Source organism: Vicugna pacos, chromosome 19 (assembly GCF_048564905.1).
Source record: "Vicugna pacos chromosome 19, VicPac4, whole genome shotgun sequence".
Classification (NCBI taxonomy): Eukaryota; Metazoa; Chordata; class Mammalia; order Artiodactyla; family Camelidae; genus Vicugna; species Vicugna pacos.
The window spans coordinates 23,912,443-23,921,594 of NC_133005.1; positions in this window are offsets into that span (position 1 = coordinate 23,912,443).

Sequence of the window (9,152 nt, forward strand, 5' to 3'; positions counted from 1 at the left end):
TCTGGCCTGTGAGTAGTCCGGGCCAGGCCTCCTAGCTGCTGACAATGTGCCCCTGTCCCACAGATGGACTGTTTGCTCTCCTGGGTGGTCCCCAGCTCCTCCCTCCACTGCCTTTGAGCCTTGTGGGCTTGGCAGGTGGAGGGGAGGCCTCCCCTCCCTCTTCCCCCTGACCCAGAGAATAATCCTTTATATTCTCCTCAAGCTCTCACTTCGTCCTCCCACATCCCCGGGTAATGAAGAAATCTGATTCCCATTGGGCAGATGAGGACATAGAGGCCCGGAAAGGGGATGGGACCCTCCCAAGGTCATGCAGCCAGATGGGGACGCCAGGTGGCGACCTGTGTCCCAACTCCCTATGCCTTGATCTCATCAGGCAACAGATGGTCCTAAGGCTTGAACTGAAAAATCTTCAGTGACCTCAAAGAGAATACAAGCCCAGAACATTCCAGGCCTCCCTGAGCTGGTCTTTACTACCACCTCTAATACTAAATCCATTCATTCAAAATTCCATGAATAGATTCTTCTTATTGAAAATGAAAACATTACAGAGAAGATTAAAGTTCTGTTTTGACAACTCTCTCCCATCTCAGTTCCCTCTAGAATCCCAGTTTGGGTGTGTCTTTTCAGAACTGTGATGTTCCTTTAAAGGCATAGTTAGGAACCCAGAGAACACATGTAGGACTATCACGTGCATGGCAGGGTAGGAAGGTGGCATGCAGGGTGCTGTGTGAGTGATCACACGAATGATCACTCCGCAGCCTGTTTGCTCTTGGACATATTTGATGGGTATATTTAGATCTCTCTCTTATTCCCTGACGGCTGCAAAATAATCTATAGTGTATAAGCACCAGAGTTCATTTATCTAGTTTTCCAAATTAAATTTTACATTGATTTTTCCTGCACTAAAGTGCAGATGATTGAATTAATCCCACCCCTCAGTTCTTAGCACGTGGTCATGAGTTAGTCTTCAAAGACCCTCTCTTGCCTTTGCTATTTCCTCCTTTTCCCCGCACCCCTACTCAATTCTGACCTCACCGAATCTCAACTGTGTTTGATACATGTCCTTAAATATTTGATTTCTTGAAAAATGCATGGTAGTTGTGTTATATGTTGATGTATTTTTAAAATTCTTACTAAGGTATAACACACACAGGAGTGCACAAATCAGAAATATACAGTTTGTGAACATTCAAAAACTGAACACACTCATGTAACTGGTCCTCTGAACAAAAGAATGTCCGCAGCCCCCTTCCCAGGAGCCCCGTCCGAGCCCTGCAACCACAACTGCAAGGTGACCACCACACTGACTGCTAACACCGTATGTTGGTTTTGCTTGTTTTTGTATTGTATACAAATAGAATTACACAGTGTGTGCTCTTTTGTGGTTGACTTCTTTCACTCCACACTTTGTTAATGAGCTTTATTTCTGTTGTTATGTGTAGTTATAGACTGCTTACTCTCAATGCTGTAGGGTTTCCCATTGGAGGACTACAGGGCAATTAAACCATTCTGATGTTGGTGGACATGTGGTGGTTTCCAGCTTGGGACTGTTGCAAACAGTGCGGATGTGAACCGTCACGTATACGTCTTTGACTACATACACGTATGTCTCATTTCTGTTGTGTGTACACCTAGGAGTGGGATTGCTGGGTATGCTAAGTTTTAGTAGCCACTGATAAACTGGGTATGTATTTTTAATCCATATACATATTATTGTGCTGTAAGTCGTGTTCATTTCCCACTGTTTTTTTTCTCTCTCTCTCTCTCATCTACATGTTTCTTGGGTCTATTCATGTCCTCTCTGTACCTCTGGTTTCTCGCTCCTGGAAGTTCCAGGGAACTCAGAACTGCTTCCACCACATTTCAAGTGTCCTCTCTCTTGGTTGCAAGTGCTTGAGTTCCCTTTTTCTCCGCATTGACACACACGGCCACACTGAACATCCTAATGTGCTGTTGTTGACTTGGGGGCATCCACTCACTTCTTTTTCCTAAATACCGCCACATTCCTCGGCATAATGGCTGTGCTCATTTACCCTCATTTACCAGTGATGCACATCCTCCCCAACATTAGGTATTATCCACCTTTCTAAAGCTTGCTACTGTGGTGGTTGTGAGTATCACAGTCATTGACCCATTCTTTTATGAAGGGACACTTAGTTGTTTTCCATCTTTGGGGAGTATAAGTCCTGCAGTGATCCTTCAGGGACATGCTTCCAGGTACTTGTCTGCAAGGTCAACTTCTTCTCCGCCTCATCTCACCCCACTCCCTTGAACCCTAGTTCCCAATCACCCCTGGGTTGCCCACTTCTCTGCCTTTGCTGAAATTGCACCCTCTGCCTGGAATAGCCTTTGCTCTCCTTCTTCACTTATTGAGGCTTACTCTTCCCTTAAAGATCCTCCTCCTGGAAGACCCCACCTTGTTCCCAACCTGATCCTCCAGGCGGCTGGCTGTCCCTCAGGCCTTCCAGAAGGATTCTGGCATCAATCACTTTCTTGTTTTGGACTAAGCCTATTTTTGCCCTGGTTTTGGCTTTCTCACTGGCCTGGGAGCACCAGTGAGGCTAGGGGCTCTGTGAGCTTCCCCTTGGGTGCCCAGGGCCCTCAGAGGATGCCTCAGGAGAGGTCTGCTGAATGACTGAGTGAGGCCACAACCTAATCATGCCTTGGAGGGAATTAAGGGTCCAGTCTCTCTCCTTCTCTCCCTCTCTCTCTCTCTGCCTTTCCTTCTTTACCAGCCAGAAACTTTCATGCTCTTTCCACTGAAAAAGAGTGGAACATGGAGTCAAGACTTCCCTTGTCTTGGGTGGGGATGTGTGGCTCAACCTCTCTGTAAAATGGGTGCTGGCACTCACTCATTCACTCAAGGCCATGGTTACTGGGTGCCTACACTGTGCCAGGCCCTGGGGACCCAGTGGTAAACAGGACAGGTCTAATCCTGAGTCTCATGGGCTTTTGGTCACAAGGATAAGATTGACACTCATGTGGTTACCATTCCTAATTGTCATAAGGCTCAAATAAAAAGCTCAGAGTCCAAATAGTACATAGGGGGGTGTCCCAGCCTAAATCAGGGCCTAGAAGTAGAGGAAGCTATCTTAAGAAAGTGCCATTTGACCTGAGACCTAGGATGGGTAGAAATAAACTAAGCAGATGGAGAGGTTATGGGTGGGGATGGGGTAGAGAAATTGTTTCAGGAAGGGGAAACAGCAAATGCAAATGCAGTGTGGCAGGAGGGAAACTGGAGGAGGCAGTGTGGCTGGATCCCAAGGAGAAGGGGAGAAAGGGGTGGGAGATGAAGCTGAATAGGTAGACAGGAGCTAGGTCATGGAGGGCCTGGTGGGCAAAGCAAAGCTGGAAAGTGGATTCGTTCATGTAATAAATAATTATTAGGCATCTTCCATTAGCCAGGGCTTTGCTATAGCAGCAAAAAAGGCAAACAAATCCTTGCTCCCACAGAGCTCACAGTCGGTGGGCAGATAATTACATCAAGCAGGGGAGGGATGTTAACCTTCCTAGAGGCCCTACTATGTGCCAAGAACTGTGCTGAGAACTTTCCATGCACTGTCTCATTTGATCCTCATCATCATACTGTGAAGTAGGATACTCATTTTACTGAAGAAGAAATAGGTTTAGCAAGGTTGAACAATTTATCAATCTACTAGGAGTCTTGAGGGCTTATTGCATTTTAAAAGGCCTTTTCTGCACACTTTTATTCAATACCGGTATGTGTGGGATAAATTGATATAGTCCCTATAGAGGGAATCTATCAAAATTATAAACACATAATACCATTTGATCAGTAAGTCCATGTATTCTACAGATATCCCAAATGGTGTGTCCACAAAGCCATTCACTGAAGTATTATTGCTATAGGCTGGAGACAACCTAATTGCCCACCATTTAGGGGATTGGTGAAGTAAATTATGGAACATCTATACAATGGAACGCTGTGATGCCACGAAAAACAACAGGAGTGCTCTCTACGCACTGATATAAACCAATCTCCAAAAATGCTATTATGTGAAAAAAGGCAAAGTACAAAACTGTGTGTAATTAAGCTACGATTTGTTTCCAAATGGTGTAGGGCAGATAAGCAGAGTATGGGCGAGAGAAATAAGGAAAGAAAGAGAGAGAGAAAGAAAGGGAGGAAGGGAAGAAGAAAGAAACGAGAAACTTTACTATCGGGTGCCTCTGGGAAGGAGAACCTTGGAGGACAAGATAGGAGAGACAAATGTGTTCCTTTTGTACCTTTGAATTTTGAATACTGTGTGTTAACTACTAAATAAATAAATAAGCACAATTATGTTTGTTTTAAGGACTTTCAGATTCCATAGGGGAGAAAGTGACATTGGAACAGAGAAGACATCTCAAAATTATTGAATTGGAGGTATTTTAGTGACTCCCTTGTTTTATAAAGGAGGAAACTGAGACCCAGAGATGTGAGGTGACTCACTCAAGGTCACCTAAGCAAGTAATGACAGAATCAGGACTGGCTGTCACCTAAATTGTAGACTCTGTCCTTTCATGTCACAGCTGTTTCAGGATCACTAAGCATCTATGTGCCAAACTCCGATAAGGGCTGAGGACACAGTGGTGAAGACTCTAGGCATGATTGCTGCCTTCACAGATCTTATACTATAGACCAGAAACAAGTAAACATGTGTTATAACATCATGCAGTGATAAACACTGTGGGTGAAAAATAGGGCAGGGGAAGGGACAGGGTGTCATGGGAAATGATCAGGAAAATCCCTCTGAAGGGGCAACATTTTAGAGAAGAGAGAGATGGAGGCTTGTGAACCCCTGGGGGAGCAGCAGGAACAGAAGCCATGCGGGAGGGACAAGGTTGGCATGTAAAGGAATAGCAGGGATTGTGGCTGGAACAGAATAAGCGAGGGGAAGACAAAAGGAGGTGAGGTTGAAGAGGAAAGCAGAAGAGATCGTTTGCAGGGCCGAAGACTTGGGCTCAAATTGAGGTAGGAAGTAGGAAGTAGTCAGAAGTTTCTAAGCAGACATGAGATCTGATCAGATTTCTCTTTTTAAAAGGCCCCTCTGGATGGTGGTGGAGATTGAACAATAGGAGGGGAAAGAAGGGCTGCGGGGAGCCCAGTGAAGAGGCTGGTGCCATCCACTTGTCCAGTAGAGAGGTGACGAGGCTGTGGCCTGGGCCGGGGTGGTGGGGAGCAGAGATTGGTCTCCCCATCTGCGCAGCCAGGGGCTTGGATGAGATGGTCTCTTAGGGCTCTTCCCACTCTGGCATTTTGTAATTTTGTTGAAGTACCTCAGCACACACCAACCAGGTGCAGTCAAGCCCCTATTTTCCTCTTCTCACAATCTTAGATTCTGAGCCTGGACAGAACCCAGTGATCTGAGGCTCAGAGCGGAGACTCCTGCCCACTCCCATTCCTGGCAGCCCCACTCCTGTCCCCACCTCTCAGGGACAGATGGGTGGGCAGCAGGAGGCAGCTGGGCCTCGATGCCTGCAAGGCCCCAGGGGAGGGATTTATCTGAGCGTTCATAACCCCTCTCTGCCTTCCAGATCTTGAGTTAAAAGCCCCAAATGTCACAGCCCCAAGGGGCAGGGGTTGGAGGGTACCAGCAGAGGGGCAGGACAAGACAATTTTCTGTCCACAGCTGCCCACATGGGGGCGGAGATCCTGGGTGCTGAGCACTCCAGCCCAGGGAGCAGGAAACCTTTAGAGCTGAGACTGAAAAGGAGTGGCTCTCGGCAGCGTCTGACCCACTGACCTATTTACTGGGCCTGAAAAGTGTCTGAGAAAAAATGGAGCCAATGTTTAGGAATCAAGAGATTTTACAATAAAGATCCGGATTCCTGGCTTCTCTGGAATAATTGGAAAACCTGACCATACTGACATCCTATTCCCATATGACAACACTCAGCAGTAGCTGAGTAGCAGCTGGCCCCATTATTATTTCATTTTATTAATAGGTAAATCCATTCACATGATTCAAAAAAATTATAAACAGGCATATAATAAAGTTTCCCTCCCATTTGCCTTTTCCTTCTGCCCAGTGCCCCCTAGTAACCTCATTTCCCTTTGTAGACATCCAAAGTTTCTTTATGCATATACAAACAAATACAAATAGTGGTTCTTAGTCCTACTTTTCACCCAGCCTTCCCCTGTTCAGTCCCTTGCTTTTTCCTAAGGACATCTCTTTGTGTAAAGAGATAGAGTGCTTCGTCACCTCCTTTACTGCTACATGCCATTCCATTGTCAGGAAGTCCATGATTTATTTAGCCAGTCCCCTACTAAAGGGCATACAGGTTGTTCCCAATTTTTCTTGATATAAACAATGCTGTGTCAATTATCTTGTGCAGAGTTTGCACTGGAACCAAAGGAATATTATTAGAAACTGGTCCAAGCAGAGGGTGCAGTAGGTATGGACTGAGCTCTTGGCTAATTGAGGAAATGTGATGAAGGCTGTTCCTAAGAGTGATTCCCGACAATGCCCAGAGACCATGCCCTTGTGGACTAAGAGCTCCCAGATTTTCTGCTTGCTATATATACTTCTCTCTGGGCTTCAGTGTCCCTGTCTATAAAGTGAGAGAAGTGCTCAGGGAACTGGATGAGGTCTCAAAGGACCTACCCACTTCTGATCAGCTATAGTCCACCTTCACCTTCCACACCAGCCAGACCCAGAATCCTCTTAGCCCTTAAATGAGCCTGGCTCAGTCCCATTGCAGAGACTTTGCCCAAGCTGTTCTGTCCCCAACCTCAGTGGAACACCATCCCCTGTACTTCCTTACTGGTGTTAGTCTGAATTCCTGATTTCTGATATCAGGCCACTCAGAATACACCAGTCCAAACTCACTGAGGGCAGAGTCCTCTCTATAGTACCACTGACAGGTGGGTCACTCCCCCTGACCCACACTTTATGCACCCCATCAGATCCCTACTCTGTCTCACTCCTCCAGTTGCCTGAACTAGAGTTCTTGAATGAGAACTCTGCTACTTTCTAACTAATGGTCCTGAGTAAGTGACAGCACCTCCCTGAGTCCCAGTTTCCTCACTCCCAAAAATAGCTGGTTTCAGGATAACATATGGTAATATTAGTACATTTCTTAGCACAGCTCCTAACACACAGAAGGGCTGGATATATACAGAAGTCACTGCCCTTGTCTGAATTAGTTACTTTGTTTATAAAATGGGGAGAATAGCAGAATGTATTTCACAGGACTGATCACTCACTCATTCATTCATTCATTCATTGGTTCAATGATTTGTATAGAATACCTATTGAGCGCCAGGTATAGAACTGAGCACTGGGCAATTTCTTAGGGAAGAAAATAGATGAACTGTCCCAACTCTCATGGAGCTCCCAGGCAACTCCAAACAGGCAAACATAAAAAGATAAATTGCCAGTGTACTGATGCTAAGAAGGAAAAGACTAAAGTGTCATGGAAGCTCTTAATGGGAGAGTCAGGGAGACTTCTCTGAGGGATAAGGAGCAAGGCACAGCTGGGAGATCTGGGAGGGCTTCCTGAAGGAGGCATCACCCCAGCTAATAATCAGTATTATCTTTACCACAACCCTAGAAGAAAGGCACTGGTTATCACCCCACCCCCATCATTTTACTTTCTTTTCTGAAGTTAAGAGAAATTGAGTGACTTGCCCAAGGTCATGGAGCTAGGAAGGAACGAGTAGGTTTTAAACCCAGGTTTCCTGGCTCTAAAGTCTTAGACATAAAAGGGTGTCTTCTACTGCCTGTTTGAATAGACTGATCCTGGGATGTGATGAGACATGGAAGGTAGAAGGGCTACTTCCACTGGGTGGGGCCCAGAGGAGAGACTCTAACTCTGGCCCCATCCAGACACATGCAGAATTGGCCCAGGGCCATAAGAGGATCTGGGGTCAGATCTTCCCTCTGTCCAGGGCTCTGTGCACTCCAAGAATCTCCCTGCCTAGGGTTGTAGGGGAGAAGGGAAAGGAAGAGACTGCTCCTGCCTAAATTACTTTGGGATTTGGACTCCCTTCCAGCCCAGCCCACAAAAACTCCCACCAGTCTACACATGCCAGTGAATAAAGACTGTCAGCTTTGAATCCAGCCTGGAAAATTCCCTTAAAATTATTTAACTCTTCCTCCTCCATTTTCAGCCTTAAATCACAGCTGGCACTCCAACCTCCTGAGCATTGCTGGGACCAAAACTGTCCCTGGACACGAAAGAGATGCTGGGCTGCAGGACTGCAAATGGCTCCTCCTTCCTGACCCCAGGCCACAGTCTCTCTCTGTTGCCACTCTGAGATAGTGATCCTCAATCCTCTCCTCCTTCCCTCTTCTTTCCTCCCCTTCTCACCTCTCTCATCCTCCCCTTGGAAGGTAGAAAAGATTATTCTGGAGCCAGATGATGGATTTGAATTTGACTGTAGCACTTACAACTGTGTAATTCCAAACAAATTAACTTCTCTGTGATTCAGTTTCTTCATCTGTAAAATGGGAGGAAAATGTAAACTATCTCACAAATTCGGAGGATAAAATGAGTTAGTAAATGTACTGTGCTTAGAAAGGTCCTAAGCAAAGAGAAACTGCTACATGAGCATTTGTATAATAAATGCCCTAGTACATCCAATCTGAGCAAAGGAGGAATGGGCAAGGTGGGGTGGTGAACAGGGGATATCTGGGATGCATGAGGGACCCTACCCTTCTTCTGGATTATTGCTTTCTCTCTCTGGTCTGTCCACCCCTAGGCTGCTTCCCTGCAAGCACATCTCTCCTCTGGCTGCAGGGTCTTCTTTCCAAATCCTGATTACTCCCCTGCTCAAATTCTGCAGTGGTTCCCCAGTGCTTCCTAGATAAAGCACATCTTTTGGTCCTTTACGATCTCATGCCTCGAAACCCTCCAGCCCCATCTTTCCTAGATTTCCACTTCCCTGGATCTGTGATCCAGACTTCCTTGAAAACATGCCCTCCAGTCTTAGGCCTCCAACCCTTTGCACTTGCTCTTTCCTCCACCTGGTGTTTCCTCCCATCTCTCTCCCTCTGATGTTACCCCCTTCCTTGCCTCTATTCTACTAGAGCTGTGGCCAGATGAAGGCAGTCTCTGAGGGGGGGAAAGGGGAGAGTGGGAGGAGACAGCTACTCTCAGAGCAGCCGTTTACTCAGCTTAAAAGCAATAAGAAGACAATAAGAAGAGAC